This window comes from Hyla sarda, chromosome 1 (assembly GCF_029499605.1).
Source record: "Hyla sarda isolate aHylSar1 chromosome 1, aHylSar1.hap1, whole genome shotgun sequence".
NCBI lineage: Eukaryota > Metazoa > Chordata > Amphibia > Anura > Hylidae > Hyla > Hyla sarda.
Window position 1 is genome coordinate 241364214 of NC_079189.1, and position 17238 is coordinate 241381451.

General features: G+C 43.4%; 1 long non-coding RNA gene across 1 annotated transcript; it reads left to right on the forward strand.

Moving 5' to 3' along the window:
- Positions 1 to 1759: 1759 nt before the first annotated feature.
- On the forward strand, positions 1760 to 13119 carry LOC130367139 (uncharacterized). The gene is made up of 3 exons (XR_008892091.1): positions 1760 to 1889; positions 11145 to 11229; positions 12989 to 13119. It is a non-coding gene; the product is annotated as an uncharacterized LOC130367139 (long non-coding RNA).
- Positions 13120 to 17238: the final 4119 nt, after the last annotated feature.

Genomic DNA, 17238 nt, shown 5'->3' on the forward strand with positions numbered 1-17238 from the left:
CTGAGTCTGTTGTGGACAAGATGTCACAGCTTTTTTTTTTTTTTCTGTCTGCAGGAGGATAAATAAGCCACGCCCCCTCATCTCATCCAGCTGAGTACACAGCTCCTCACCTCCCCTCCCCCTGCTCTGTATTCTAAGGACACAGGTCTGCACAGGAGAAAGAACACAGAGAATATAAGTGTTATCTGAAGGGGAGGATGAGAAGGTGCAGGGGCTGGGGATGTATGGACTGCAGGGGAAGAAATCTCATACTGGGTATGATCTCTATGGGGGAGATTTATCAAAACCTGTGCAGAGGAAAACTTGCCCAGTTGCTCATAGCAACCAATCAGATTGCTTCTTTCATTTTTCACAGGCCTTCATAAAAATGAAAGCAGCAAGGAAAGTTTTCCTCTGCACAGGTTTTGCTAAATCTCCCCCTATATGTGAAGGGGGAGGGGGGGACTCCTGAATGACACATGCTGGGAGTTGTAGTCCCTGTTGTGTGTGTGTGTATGCTAGTGTTTACAAACCAGTGTGCCTCCAGCTGTTGCAAAACTACAACTCCAAGCATGCCCTGACAGACTTTGGGCATGCTGGGAGTTGTAGATTTGCAACAGCTGGAGAAACACTGGTTGGGAAACACTGTTCTAGCCAATTCAGCATACAAATCATGTTACACCAGTGTTTCCCAACCAGTGTGCCTCCAGCTGTTGCAAAACTACAACTCCTAGCATGCCCAAAGGCTGTCAGGGCATGCTGGGAGTTGTAGTTTTGCAACACCTGGAGGCCCCCTGGTTGGGAAACACTGGTGTATGCCCTACAGAGGTGTGGTGAGCTACAACCCCCAGGAGAATACAGAGGCAGCATGCTGGTGTTATACCACAGACTGAAGACTCCTGAATGACACATGCTGGGAGTTGTAGTCCCTTGTGTGTGTATGCCAGTGTATCCCAACCAAGGCTGATTTATATTAGTGTGCTGTGTATAAGGGGGCTGACCCGGGAAAATAGTAGAATGGGTAAAGGGGGCGGAACAAACAAACAGAAAAAAAGGAGCTGCCCCAAACCAGCAAGGCATGTGGCATGCTGGGATTTGTAGTTTTCAGCACAGCAAGAAACAGGAAATAGAAGCAAAGATAGGAAAACAAAGTGGGGGATAAAAAGACAACAAAGAACGGAAATAGAGTAAGCTAAACACCAAGAATAGAAATGAAACAATACAAATAAGGTAAGTCAAAAACGGAAAAATACGTTGACCACCGGAGTACCCCTTTAAGTGGGTTAGTGCACATGAGTGCAATAAGGCACTATGCAGAATCCATATATTTAGAGCCAAGGACAGGGTCCAATGTCATCCAGTAAAAAGCCCTTGGCACAAAGCCTAAAGCTAAATTTCTAAATGGCAAGATTTACCACTCTGCAGACTCACATGTTTCATTCAATTCAATCTGCAGCAAAGACAAAATGTTATTGTTGTATGTAACTGTCTTTATAAACTTGAGATCTGTAAACGTATGTGTTGTTTTCAGTAGAAAATCTAAAATCTACAACTGATAGTCGGCAGTTTTATTATTAGTGGACATATACAAAATTGTTGTTTTTTCCTATTTCAAAAACTTTATTGAAAATAAAATAAAAGTAGATTGAATGATGCAAATTATAGCTTTTTCCATTTCATTTACATTCAATAACCAGAGATCATCTTGTTATTACAGCGCAGAGATTAAAGCTTCTGACTTCAGCAATAACCCCTTGGATTTAAAACATGATTGGTTCAGCTCCTTTCATAGAAAGCTATTATTTTTCTAGTAGCCTAAATAAACATAGACACAATTCTGCTGATGCTTTCTAATGGAATCATCCGTTGGCTGCTCACCTGGAGACAATCAATACTATGTAATTAAATGTGTAAGTAAGAATGCGGATACTTTTACATGTTTTCTTTAACAATGTGCATTCTTCTTCTTTGCCTTTTGACTCTAAAAGAGAAAAGAATGACTCACATACTTTTTTTCTCAATAAATCTAAATGAAGTGTATGTAAAGTGGATATTTGTTGAACTCAGTAAACCACTAACAAAGTTTAATTAAATGTTCTTAAGGTTGTGCATTTTATCCAATTCTAACTTTGTGTAAGTTTTCTTTATAAAAAAAAAAAAAAGAATGCAACCATTGTACAAATGTTCTCAATCTATTTTCCCCTCCCCTAACTAGAAGTATGGTCCCTGATAGTCCCACTACTCTTATTCTCCTCTAGAATAGGGGGCTTTGGAATACTGAGAATAGGTAATAAGGGGGAGATTTATCAAAACCTATGTACAGGAAAAGTTTCCCAGTTGCCAATAGCAACCAATCAGATTGCTTCTTTCATTTTGCAGAGGCCTTGTTAAAAATGAAAGAAGCGAGCTGATTGGTTGCTATGGGCAACTGGGCAACTTTTCCTCTACACAGGTTTTGATAAATCTCCTTTTAAATGTTTTTTTTTTATGTGATAATCACTGTAGTAATTGAATAAATGGATAAGTTGGTGGTGTCTTGGCCAATATATACTGAAGCTTTGCCCCAGGTAAATACAGCTCTGTACCTTGTACAGTTTAATGTGGGCTCTGTTATGGCTGTGCACAACCCAAAGTTTTACAAGGCCATAATACAGCTTGGTGCATAATTCCGTTTCACTGAGCTACTCTTCCAGGAATGCCATGTTTTGACGTGTCTCTTACTTTACAGTCAAATATACTGAGCATGGTTTGGTTCAACAACTAAGCCAGATGGTTTAGCTACTGAACTGAGCCACTCAGCCAGCCCCCTACCAGCAAAACATAGAGAGCAGGGAGGAAGAGCTCTGATGTGTCAAGACCAATTCATAGAGAGAATGCAGCTTTCATGCTTCTAGTATATTCGTAAATCTCATTAAATCACCTTTTAAAACAATGCATAGACCTTTTTTCTCTTCCAACAACCCTGATTGGCTGTGATTGGCTGAGCAGGCCATTTCTGCTGAGGCAGCTCATTTCGGAAGCAGGAAAAGGTGTTGACCTGGGAGCTTGTGGGCATCAGGGGAGGGAGTATGACTTATTTTTTTTTACACAATCTTCAGCCCTATAAGTCCCCAGTCAACCTCATTACAGCTGTGGTTTTGTTTTCTTAGTTTCATTAAGTTTTTTTTGTGGGATGTTGTCACATCTACTGCTCTATGTCTGTCACCAATGAACCTCCGCCTTCTGTTCTTTTCTACTATTTAGCTTGACTTATCTGGATGCACATTAGCTCTCCTCTGTGGTCCCCGTTCTGTGTTGCTGGCACAGTTTCTGCAAGCAACTCTTGTCATACACCTCCCGGCTCCCATTGCAATTGTTAGCAGCAGACCTGTGCTACAATCCAAGCAATTAACCCTGTAGGAGCCATGGTCTGTAATGTCTACTGCATCTAAAGAGTTAATGGGGAGGGAGCTTATCGGCAACTCCATAATGCAATTACGGGGCTGTGATGATTGTTACAGCAGCCGGAAGCCAAATCATGGCTGCCAGTTAGGAAAGCCTGTAAGACCCAGCCACAGGCTATGTCTCACAGTCTGTCAGTTTAATACTCTATAGTACACAGCAGTACAGATGTACTAATGTGTACTATACAAGGGATCGGCCGATCGCAGCTTCAAGTCTCCTAAGAGGAATAAGTAAAAATATGTCTAAAACAAAGTAAATAAATAATAAAAATACCCTTTATTTAAAAAAATGCTAAAATAACAAACCAAAAAAATACAAAAAGGTTATTACTGCATCATAATTGTAACTCTCACATTTCAGTAGACTGGATCACTGATTATAGGAGATCCGCTGGACCTGTGTGGTAGATGACCCGGACCGTACCAGGGAGCGGAGTCTAAGGTGTTGCTGGTTTTCACCAGAGCCCGCCGCAAAGTGGGACGGACTTGTGTGGCAGGCTGCACCCAAGTGGCTACCCCTTGCATGGCTCGACCACACAGGCGGCTGAAGAGATTCGAGGCACAGGTGGGATAAGGCAACTCGTAGTCAGGATAGCAGAAGGTCAGGGCTGGCGGCACAGGAGCATAGTCAGGAACGTAGCAAGTGGTCAGTAGGCAGGTGGCAAAGGAGCAAGGTCAGGTCAAGGAGCAAAGGGTATGATACACGGCAAGGCAACTCTCAGAAATGCTTTCTCTCAGGCACTAGGGCAACAAAGATCCAACAGAGAAGTTTGGGAGGTGGAGGAATTTATCAATAAGCCACAGGTGTTACTTCACTAATGGGCGCACTGGCGCTTTAAATTTTAAAACTCCAGGGCGTGCGCGCCTTAGGGGACGGGTCACGCGCGCCAGAGCAGAGAAGCAGAGGCGGGGCAGGAGAAGCACCAGGTGAGTGACGGGCTGGGATTCGCATGGGGGTGCGTCCTGTGATGCGGATCCCAGCCCTGCCGACAGCAGCAGGTAATGGGACCATGCGCTCACGGCCAGCATGTGTGGCCGGAGTGCATAACGTAACATTAATGACCCATAATATGAAATTGGCATGTTATTTATCCCGCACAGTGAACACCGTAGGGAACAAAAACTATGCCAAAATTGTAATTGGTTTTGGTGTTCAGAATATGGAGACAGAAAAAAAATGTTTAGCAAAAGTGATTTGTAAAAGTAGTAAAACAAAAAAACCATATAAATTGGGTATCACCGTAACTGCAGAAAAAGCTAACATGTAATTTATACTGCATGGTGGAGATCATAAAAAAAAAAAGCTATGACAGAACTACAATTTTGCCTCTGCTAAAAATTTTGTAGAAACTTAACAAATTGTCCTCAAAATGGTACCAATAAAAGCTACACCTCATCCTGAAAAACATGCCCTCATACAATTCCATCAACCAATAAAATAAAAAAGTTATCACTTGGAAACACAAAAAAAAAAAAAAAAAAAAAGATTCTTTACAGGCTTAACCTCTTCAGGACACAAGGCGTATGGATACGCCCTGCATTCCGAGTCCTTAAGGACCGAGGGCATATCCATACGCCCGTGGGAAATCCGGTCCCCACCGCTAGCCGGTTGGGGACCGGAGCCGGATGCCCCCGGCACATCGCCCAGGGGGGTGTCAGGACGGCGATCGGAGAAAATCTCATGTCAATTCAGACATGCGATTTTCTCCAATTCCGGGCTAATCGGGTCTCTGGTGACCCGATCACCCGGAAAATAGGGCTGATCGGAGCTGTCAGCAACAGCCCCGGTCAGCCGAAGGGATAGAAGTGAGGTCGCAAAGCTGCGATCTCCTCCTGTCCCCTGCTATTAGTCAGAACGGAGTTCTGACCAATGGCAGCGCAGGACAGGGGGTTCTGCAACCCCCCGTTCTGACCTCCCCTGGATGTCGAGGGGCTCTGGGAAGAAGATGGAGGCCGAACCTGCAGGAGAAGATGCCTGGGGACCTAGGATCTTCGCTGGAGCCTGCTGGATCTTTGCTCAGGTAGGGAATCGACGGTGGTGGTGGGGGGGGGGGGGTGATTGAAAGTGAAAGTAAAGCGATCTTTACTGTGGCAACCACTAGGAAGGCCATACTGCAACTCACTCCCAGCATGCCCAGACAGCTGTCTGGGCATACTGGGAGTTGTAGTTTTGCAACATCTGGAGGGTCACAGTTTGGAGACCACTGTTACAGTGGTGCCCAAACAGTAGCCCTTCAGGTGTTGCCAAACTACAACTCTCAGCATGCCTCGACTGCCCAGGCATGCTGGGAGTTGTAGTTCTGTAACATCTGTCCCTTCAGATTTAACAATTTTCATGACATTTTTGAAAATTGCTGCTCTACTTTGAAGCCCTCTAATTTTTTCAAAAAGCAAAAATATGTCCATTTTATGATGCCAACATAAAGTGGACATATTGTATTTGTGAAGAAAAATAAAATTTATTTGGAATATCCATTTTCCTTACAATTAGAGAGCTTCAAAGTTAGAAAAATGCAAAATTTTCATTAAATTTTGGGATTTTTCACCAAAAAAGGATGCAATTAACGCCGAAAATTTGCCAACAAAATATAGTAGAATATGTCACGAAAAAACAATCTCTCAGAATCAGAATATTCGGTAAAAGTGTTTTTGCGTTATTAATTTGTAAAGTGACGGTGGTCATAATTGCGAAAAAGGGCTCAGTCCTTAAGGTGAAAAAGGGCTTCGTCCTTAAGGGGTTAATAAGTGATTGGTGGTGATCAGACCCCTATGACCTTAACCAGTCACAAAAATGGGGGTCCTGAGTGCCCCTTTGTAAATGTACCAGCAGTATTTTTATTCCTTCATTTTTACAGCATAATTAAAATAAATTCATGAAACATCTATGGAGTCATAAGCGCATTGTACCTCAAGATGAATTCCTTCTAGGGGTGTAGTTTTAAAAATGGTTTTGGGACCTCATCTCCTTTGCAAACCGATTGTGCCTGAAAAACACCCCTAATAAAAAGAAAGCTCCTTTATTTCTGATGCCTGTGGGTGGGCCAAGCAGCACACTAGGACCACACATCAGGTATTTCTAAAAACTGCTGAATCAGAGTTATAAATATTCAGTTGAACTTTTGTTAATACCTCCTGTGTTGCAGAAAAAAAATGGATTCAAATTATAAATTTACCCAAAAAATTTAGCTTTAACTTGCTTCAGTAACCCACCTAGAATGTTAACAGAGATTCCAAATCCTATTGTGAATTTATTTGGGGTGTAGTTATTCAAATGGGGCGATTTGTGTGTGTGTGTGTGTGGGGGGGGGGGGGGGTAGTTTGATTCTAGCATACAGGCCTCATGGACTAGATCATGGAAATTTTCACAAAATCTGAAAGTTTGCAGCTAAAATTCTAAGCCCTCTAACAGCTTAATAAACTTAAAAAAACATAAACTTTTACTCAATAAATGCTAACATAAAGTAAACCTGAAACATTAACTAATCTTTCGAAAAGCAGAGAATTTCCAAAAATGCTATTCTTTCTCAAATAAGGCTACGTTTACATGGCGGTTGTGCTCTAACCCATTGAGGGTCCATTCGGCTCTTTTTTGTCCTTCATTGGATGAACCCTTAAAGGGGTACTCCGCCCCTAGACATCTTATCCCCTATACAAAGGATAGGGGATAAGATGTCTGATCGCGGGGGTCTCCTGGATCACTCTGTAGCTGATGACCGGCGATGCAGGAGACGGAGTATTGTGCTGTCACGGATCCGCCCCCTTGTGAAGTCACGGGCCGCCCCCTCAATGCAAGTCTATGGGAGGGGGCATGGCGGTTGTCACGCCCTTTCCCCTAGACTTGCATTGAGGGTGTGGGGTGTGGTATCATGGCTCCACCTCCTCATGACATGTTGATACTTCATCCCCTGCATCGCCCCATCATCAGCCACAGAGCGATCGTCGCTCTGTGCAGCTGAGAAACGGTGGTGCTGCACGAGAGATCGTGGGGGTCCTCAGGTGCGGGACCCCCTTGATCAGACATCTTATCCCCTATCCTTTGGACAGTCTAGGGACGGAGTACCCCTTTAACCGGTTGGAGCAGAACTGACACCGCTGGGTCCTGACGAATTCCATTGACTTTAATGGGTTCTGTCAGGTGAGATTTGAAAAATGGGCCTAGGTCCTGAAGGCCAAGCTTTCCTGTATCCTTAAGGGGTTAATATGCTCTCCTAGCAGTCAATGATACAGTCAATACAAAAGTCATTCCTCAGACTATCACACTGTCACACGACTGTGTGCACAATTTCTACAAGGTCCCAAATGGTTATATAAATTTTGGTTGTTTTAACACGATTGGGAGATAACTGTATGAAAATATATAACTGTTTAATACAATGTAATACAATTTACATTAATGATGTTATACCACAGGGCCCTTGTGGATACATGCCTAACCTAAAATACAATAAAAATACTAATCATAAATTATCTAAAATATATAGCACCATCAAACAATTTTCAATCACCATAAAGCTATCATTCATCTCATTATAACCTGTCTTGTAAACCTGTGAATATTGTAATCCTGTATGTAAGAGAGAACAAATGTTCCAATTGCTATAGAAAGAAAAAAAAAGTGGTATTCCGCTTTCTGTTGTTTGCTCCACAAACATCAGAAAGCGGAATACCACTTTTTCTTTCTTTCTGTAGCAATTGGAACATTTGTTTTTTCCACAGATTCTTTCTTACATACAGGAAGGATTACAATATGATTCATTAGTGTTACTAGGTCTCAGGTATGAATGGGGAGAAGATGTCTTAAAATTGGTGTTATCGCTCTCACATTCTCCAATAATGAACACTAAAAGTTCACTTCATGGCACCTCATGGCAAATAACTATCTGAGGATCTGAAAAAACAGAATGTTGCTCTACATAACAATGCCCTAGGCTATAAGAATATTACAAAGACTCAGAAGCTAAACTGCAGCCTGGTGGACAAACAATACAGCAGTGTTACAGGACAGGTTTCACTTGTCATGGTTGAACAAAGAAGTTGAGTGCATGTGCTCAGTGCCATTTCCAGTGGTTGTCTTTGGGAAATAGACATATTTGTGCTGCCAGCATTGCTACAGAGGTTGCAAGGGTGGGGGTTAGCCTGTCGGTGCTCAGACCATATGCCATACACTGCATCAAATTAGTTTACAAGGGTGTTGTCCCAGAAGAAAAGCCAACAAACAGTTTGCTGAAGACAAGCATGACAGCAGTGGCGTTGCGGGGGGTGCGGCCCACACGGGTGACACCAACCTAATGGGGTGACACCAAGACGCTCCGCAGCACCCACCCCCCCTCCCCAGCTACACCGACGCCCTCCATCTGTGCCCGACCAGCCTCCCGTCCGTCAGCCCCCCCCCCGTCCTTCACCTGCGCTGTGCGCCCGTCCTTCAGCACCCCTCGACCCCCCCCCCGGCCTTCACCTACACTGTGCGCCCGTCCATCAGCATCCCCCCGGACTTCATCGCCGCTGTGCGCCCGTCCGTAACCCCCCCACCCCCAGGCCTTCACCTGCACTGTGCGCCCGGCCGTCATCACCCCCCCCCTCGCCTTCACCAGCACTGTGCCCGGCCTCCGCTCCCACGTCTTCGGTTGCGCTGGCCTGACGTCCCACCGCATGGCTGCGCAGGAGGACATCAGTGACGCCACTCGCAGTGCACCCGGCGAAAAGAATCGCTGCGCTGGATGGCAGTGGCGTTGCGACGCGGGTGCGGGGGGTGCGGCCCGCACTGGGTGACACCAACCTAATGGGTGACACCAAGACGCTCCGCAGCACCTACCCCCCTCCCCAGCTACACCGACACCCCCCATCTGTGACCGACCGGCCTCCCGTCCGTCAGCCTTTACCTGCGCTGTGCGGTGCGCCCGTCCGTCAGCACCCCCCCCGGCCTTCACCTGCGCAGTGTGTGCGGTGCGCCCATCTGTCAGCACCCCCTCCCGGCCTTCACCTGCGCTGTGCACCTGTCCGTCAGCTCCCCTCGACCCTCCCGGCCTTCACCTGCACTGTGCGCCCGTCCGTCAGCACCCCCCCCGGCCTTCATCGCCGCTGTGTGCCCGTCCGTCAGCACCACCCCCCCTGGCCTTCACCTGCACTGTGCGCCCGTCCGTCATCACCCCCCCTCGTCTTCACCAGCACTGTGCCCGGCCTCCGCTCCCACGTCTTCGGTTGCGCCGGCCTGATGTCCCACCGCATGGCCGCGCAGGAGGACATCAGTGACATCACTCGCAGGGGGCCCAGAGAAAAGGATCGCTGTGCTGGATGGATGAGTGTGTGTGTCTGTCTCTCTCTCTCTGTTTCTATCTCTGTCTGTGTGCCTCTGTCTGTGTGTGACTCTGTGTGTGTGTTTGTGTGTGACTCTGTGTGTGTGTTTGTGTGACTCTGTGTGTGTGTGTGACTGTGTGACTCTCGGTGTGTGTTTGTGCGACTCTGTGTGAGTGTGTGTTTGTGTGACTCTGCGTGTGTGTGACTGTGTGACTCTGTGTGTGTGTCTGTCTGTGAGTGTGTGTCTCTCTGACTGTGTGCGTGTCTCTCTGTGTTGTATGTGGGTTTTTTTTGTGGGGGGGGGGGGGGGGGGGTTTGAACCAGCGATCTAATGTGGGGAGACTTTGACCTTGTTGGGAACCTGCAAGGGAACCTGCGGCCTAATGTGGGGAAACTACTACGAAATGTGCAGAGTCTATGCTACCTAATGTGAGGAGTCTATGCTACCTAATGCGGGGAAACTGCTACCTAATGTGGGGAATCTGTGCTACCAAATGTGGGGAGTCTATGCTACCTAATGTGGGGAATCTGTGCTACCGAATGTGTGGAATCTATGCTACCCAATGTGGGGAAACTGCTACCTAATGTGTGGAATCTGTGCTACCTAATGTGTGGAAATTGCTACCTAATGTGGGGTAACTGGTACCTACCTAATGTGGGGGAACTGGTACCAAATGTTGGGAATCTATGCTGCCTAATGTGGGGAAAATATGCTACCTAATGTGGGGAAACTGCTACCTACCTAATGTGGGGGAACTGCTGCCTACCTAAAGTGGGTGAACAGCTGCCTACCTAATGCTCCCCCCTGGCAGTAGCACCCTCATCATCCACCAACAACCCCCCCCCCCCCAGCAGTAGCACCTCCATCAGCAGATCCTGGAGGTGGATGTTGGCGGTGCTCCTGCCAGGAGGATGATCCTGCCGATGGATGATGGGGGGGATACAGCCAGGGGGGATGGCCAGTAGCACCCTCATCATCCTCCAGCAACAACCCCCCAGTAGTAGCACCCCCATCATCCACTAGCAACACCACCAATACCCCCCTCTCGTGGTAATAGCATCAGCTAACGGATGTTGAGGTGTGTTACTGCGGTTGTGTTATTATATTCAGAGGGTGCGCTGTATGGCAACGTTATATTCAGAGGGCGCAGTTTGTGGTAGTATTATATTCAGAGGGCGCAGTGGGTGGTAGTATTATATTCAGAGGGTACAGTGTGTGGTGGTACTATATTCAGGGCTACAGTATGTGGCAGATTTATATTCAGAGTGTACAGTATGTGTTGGTATTATATTAAGAATGTACAGTGTGTGGTAGTATTATATTCAGTGGTATGGTGAATGGAAGGTTTATAATCAAAGAGTATAGTAGTATTATATTTAGAGGATACAGTGTCTGGCAGGTTTATAATAATACTTGTTTTCATATAGAGGCTGAGAATGCGGTGACATAGTGAGGAGACGTCTGGGCGTCACATTCTGCAGAGAGAAGTTTTAGCTGGAACAAGTCCTGGCGGTATGTACCATCTGAATTAGATAAGGGAAGACTAAAGAGAAGACATCACCTGTAGTCACTGATATCATTGTACATTCTCCTCTCTATGTCCTATCAGAGCTGTAGTCGCTTGTCAGTTCTACAGTTATGGTGAGTGAAACTACAACTCCCAGCATTACCTCACCACTGCTCAAAGGGGTACTCTACTGGAAAAATTTTTTTTAAATCAACTGGTGCTACAAAGTTAAACAGATTTGTAAATGACTTCTATTTAAACATCTTAATCCTTCCAGTACTTATTAGCTGCTGTATAAGCGATTCACAGGAAGTTCTTTTCTTTTTAATTTCTTTTCTGTCTGACCACAGTGCTCTGTGCTGACACCTCTGTCCATGTCAAGAACTGTACATAGTAGGAGCAAATCCCCATAGCAAACCTATCCTGCTCTGGACAGTTCCTGACATGGACAGATGTGTCAGCAAATAGAACTGTGGTCAGACTGGAAACAATTATTTAGCTTCCTGTGGAGCATACACCAGTTTATAAGTACTGTAAGGATTAAGATTTTAAATAGAAGTAATTTAAAAATCTGTTTAACTTTCTGGCACCAGTTGATATAAAAGAAAATGTTTTTCAGTACCTCTTTAAGTAATTCTGGGAGCTGTATATTTAAATGGTGAAAACTTCTTTAACACTTTCCTATTCTGTGGCAACTGGTATATCTGATTATTTTACTGGAATTTCTCACAATGCGCTACAACAGTGGTGTCTGTCACAACAGGCTAAAAACTTACTGGGGGGAGGGGGTAGGTATGGGGGTGACACCATTTTCTACCACAACGGGTGACGCCAACTGCATGACAGTACCTTCCTGCTACCCCTGTGGTGGTACGTGCCAGGTTTAATAAGGGGGATAGCAACAGCCATTTTACAGGCTAACACTAAGCCCCAGCTTAGTAATGGACTCAAGGTGGCTTCCACTACTAAGCCTGTAAAATAAGTAGAAATATAAACACACTACCAGTGAAAAATAAGAAAAGGACCAAATGACAACCTGTCACTTCTCTTTTACTGAACAATTCTAAATAATTATGAATACAAACCAAAAGATTAAATATATCTTTCAATTACCATAGTAGATAATTTTTTGTGTTTTCTTTTATGCATTTACTCTTGTCACTGGAAAGCTGCAATAGCTGAGTTCAGTCCATTACTATCCAGTTTGTATTTTAGACAAACAAGATCATAATAGTTGATGTCTTGAGTATCTCTGTATTCGTAATGTACAAGGTCATCTTTAGTCGATCTGTTTTATGAAAAGCTGTGTAGTAATTGTTGTATCTTTTACCACCTCACATATATCTAGACGAACCATAAGGTAGATGCATCTCTTTTAACCCCTAGCAGAAATGATTTATTTCTTTAATAAAAACAACAAAGAAGAGAGTTTGGAGCACAGAATATTTTGGATGTAGTCACAAGGGTTTATTATTTATTGTCTTGAAGCAAGACCTGTTGTAAAGATCATTAGATACATTCCTATATTAATTCTAAAATGGCAAATGAAATGGCATAAATTGCACTAATGAATACAATAAATATCAAGCCCCCATCCAGATACATTTTGTGGCATACTAGGAAATCAGATTGCAGCTTCTAATTACTGTTGAGCTCTCATAACAGCTTAATATTGTTAATAGATATCACAAGTGTCCAAAATGTACAGTATTTCATATTTTGTGGTTTGACCATAATGCATGATCCTGTTTTTTCTTTTTACAGCAAAGGAATGACACTGCATGATGTCATGCTAGCATCTATGAGAATCTTTATTGACTAGATCTCCAGTCTATCTTATCAACATTTACCTTTGTTTTGTTGTTGAATAAATTATATTCTCTTTAATTATTGGCGTGCATGTGCTTAGCTCTGGTGCCAACAGCTAGTACTGAGCATCTAGGATCCTTCTCTCCTGATTTCTCGCAGGCTGCCCTAAATCTATGTATTAAAAACCAATGACCTCCAGACCAGTGGATAGTAGGGCACTGAGGGACCAGGCAACAATTGAAGCAATCAGCTTTATTCCCAACATGCAATGCGTTTCGCGCTAGTGCGCTTCATCAGGCATATGCCTGATGTAGCGCACTAGCGCGAAACGCGTTGCATGTTGGGAATAAAGCTGATTGCTTCAACTGTTGCCTGGTCCCTCAGCGCCCTACTATCCACTGGTCTGGAGGTCGTTGGTTTTTATTGCTTTTTTTGTGGAGTGGCAGCAGAAGGATCTGCTTCATGCTATCATCCAAGTTGTGCTGGCATCTGCACAACTTACATTGGTAAGCGCTCTATCACTATTAGCGTTTCTACATTTGTTATTTATTGCACCATGGAGCGCTCCTCTTTGTCTTTTCTAAATCTATGTATATCTGGCATATAAAGGTTTTTCCAACCACCAGAGCTCCTTCATAAAGTCCAGCAGATCCTTCCATGGTGGTTAATAAACCAGCTCAAAGCCTTGACTCCTGTGGCCTCCACACTTAGTCTTCAGATACCTAAGCCCTAAGTTTGGGCTCCAGTTGACCTTTTGTTAACTTTGTCTGCAGACTTAATAGTGCATGAAGTTCCAAATGACTTAATTTGGAGGCAGAAACTTTTTTTTCCAAGACCTTAAATCCGGGGTCTCCATCTCTACAGCCTTCACTTATCTTAGAGATGTCCTTTCTTTCCAACTCCATTCTGGGGATCTCGAGGAGTATTACCAGCCTTAATGCAGCCTCCTTTTCAAGCACCACCGCTCCAATGCAATATTAGGTCTACACCAGTGATTGCTGTATAAACTGCTGTATAAACATTACCTGCTGCATACTAACAGCATCTCTTTAAATGGGCCATGCCCAAATATTTCTGGAGTGTCCATGATTCCTTAAAGCAGTATATTTTTAAAATATGTTTGCCTAACTAGTCAAATCAAGTACAACTACAAATAATCTTTTGACAGGGCATGGTCTTAGTACGTGAGGAGAATGACTATGAGATCCCCAAGTGCTTGTCGTACAAAAGCAGATGAAGCAACACTACAGATAACACCATTAAGCTTGCCCAGAAACAAGGCATTCCTAAGAGGAACTGTTTCTTCCGCAGAGACACACCCATCGAAAACAGTCAGCTTGTACCTGAGAGAGCTGGCCATTGCTTTTTTAACAGCTTCCCTTATTTTCATGTTGGCAGGATAAGACTTCAAGGTGTGATGAGATCCCATCACACCTTGAAGTCTTATCCTGCCATTGTCTCGCTTGGATGGGAAGGCTGCAGACTGGACTTGTCGCTCACTCACTCTGACCACTGTTGTGTGTGAGTTTACACAACCGCTCATGGTAAGGGCATTTCCTATTTTACCTGTGGATCCCTTACCTTGCGGTATTACGCTATGGAGCGCTCTTTCCTTCTTTTTTTTTTTTTTTTTTTTCATGTTGGAAAGGTCTTCCTACCAGAAGATCCGGATGATGCACCAATAAAACAGAGTTGACTTAGCTCTGGGCTCTTGACCATTCCTCATACACCATACAAATGAAAACTATAAAGTCTCTTCTAGACAAGGTATGAGAAGCTAAAGCTTCATTTATTTGTGGTAAATCTTTCACCTAATCATATGCAAAAATGGAACTACATGTGCAACCTAAAGAATCCATGATTTTTCAGACTTTTTGACTTTACCACTAAAGGGTAAGTTCACGCAATGATAACTCACAATTGGTTTCCCACTGCAGGAGATCCTTTGTGAGTTTCACTACCATTCTCTTTAATGGGTCCGACGGCAATCTGCAAATCTGCTGCTATCTTAGATTTTCCGTGAAAGTGAATGGTAACAAAACTCACAGCAGATTACCTGCAGCAGGTGAACGTACCCCGTTGTGAACATCCCCTTAAGCTCCTGGACACAGATCAGACAGCATGTTGGTCCACTACCCCAATTACAATGGCTCCACCACTTAGGACAAAACTAGAGATGCTGAGCTGTTCTAAATGGAATCTGTCAGCTCTATATCATGCTCAGAACTCAAGTATCAAGAGGATGCTGCTGGGTTACAGTATGCATGCCTCTTCCTTCCCCAACCCTTCATACTCATTGTTGGAAGACAAAAAGGAAGAAATAGCGAACAGAGGAGTCATGCATGCTGCAACTCAGTAACACCTTCTTGACACTTGAGCTGTAAGTATGATATAAAGTTGACAGATCCCCTTTACTGGACATGTATCTTTAACAACTATGCAACATAGAATGAGATTTTGACATTTTACTGTAAGAACAGTATGGCTTTACAAAAGATTATGTTAATGATGACAGCTTGCTTACTAGTCAATTACTCCTATCTGGTTTTGACCAACAGGAGTATTGGAGCAATATCATCAATAATCCGTAACACATCCGATGTAAAAATGTTTAACGTAATACATATAATATTTAGGCAAAATTTAGCTGTCTCGGTTATGAGAGACACTTGGACATCCCTAAGAAAATTTCTCACTAAAGCATTTCATAGTTTACTATTTATGCTAAAAGTCTTATTGATTGTCCATTAGATATCTCAGCAATACAATAATCTAATTAAACGATCCCTGGCTATAGGCCAAACCTTGAAATTTTGCTTGCCATACCGATTTGTACTGTGAATTAATTAATTAGTAATTTGTTGTTTACTGCATAAAGCCACACTTTTATTGCTACTTCAGCACAAAATATTGCTCATTATTACAATACACAGTTCATAGCAATAGTCATAGCAATAAGATGCAGAAATTAAAAAATAGAAAAATTTCTTTTTAGCCGAGGAACATGCTCTCTATTAGAGATGAGCGAATCGAATTACGTTGCGAATTTCAGGAAAATCATTACGTATAATATTGTTACGAATTTCAGGAAAAATTCAATTTGCAATGAATGCGAATATCGCCACGATTCTATCGCACGAATCGCTTCATTAAACTCTATTTGATGCGGTCCAGGCTCCAGGGCACCTAAAAGGGCGGATCCACATGTGAGGACATGGGGCAAGGAATCCTGGGAAGGCAGGAACAAGGGTAGGCGGGATGACCCAGAATAAGGATGCAGGATGCAGCCTATCACCCCTGTGATGTCACACCCCTATATAATCGGCAGCCATATTCCAGCTAGTCACTTCATCCTTTCGCTGCGAAGAGATAGCACAGACAGCGCTGAGTGTTACACAGAAAAGCTTTTTCCTGCAGCGTTTCACCTCCTAGTCACTGTCTGTAGCATTGTATTACAAAGAGAGGCAGAGAGCTGTGTGTTGCCTCATACATTTGAACAAGCTGGAGGGAGGAATACGTTTTTAGCGCAACTCTGTCTTTGTTCCACAACAAATGGTCTGCTGGTTATACTAGTACATACCCACCAATTCATTCCTACTAGTCTTTGAGAGAGAGAGAGAGTGCAATTTTGGGTTCAGTACACAGCGACTGTTTGCTGCAGCACTGTTGTGTACTGCTGGTGTTGTTCACAAATACTTCTTTAAGTGTACTGTAGCGCATTTTTCTGCCCTCATAAGTGCATACCACATATCTGCATGTAAGTGGTGTACTATTTTGTACCTGTTAATCTGTCAAGGGCCTAGATACTGGGAAAATCCAGGCAAAAGTACTCATCGGCTGGCGTACTCAACAGTAACAAACAGTACTTTATGGAAATTCTGAAGCAAGCTATACATCATGTCAGCGAGTCATATGATTACATACCTAAAGAATCGTGTTTTGGTTTTAATATTTTATTCTTCTCATTTAATTTACTTGTTTATATATGACACAAATATGATTTTTAGTGAACCCCACTTTGTTTTAAAGACAGTTTCTTTTTGGCATTTTGTTACATCTTTTATCTTTTAAATATGTATATATATATATATATATATATATATATATATATACATATATATAGATAAAAAAAAAAAAAAAAATATATATATATATATATATATATATATATATATATATATGTATATTTTTACTGCTATTGTTGT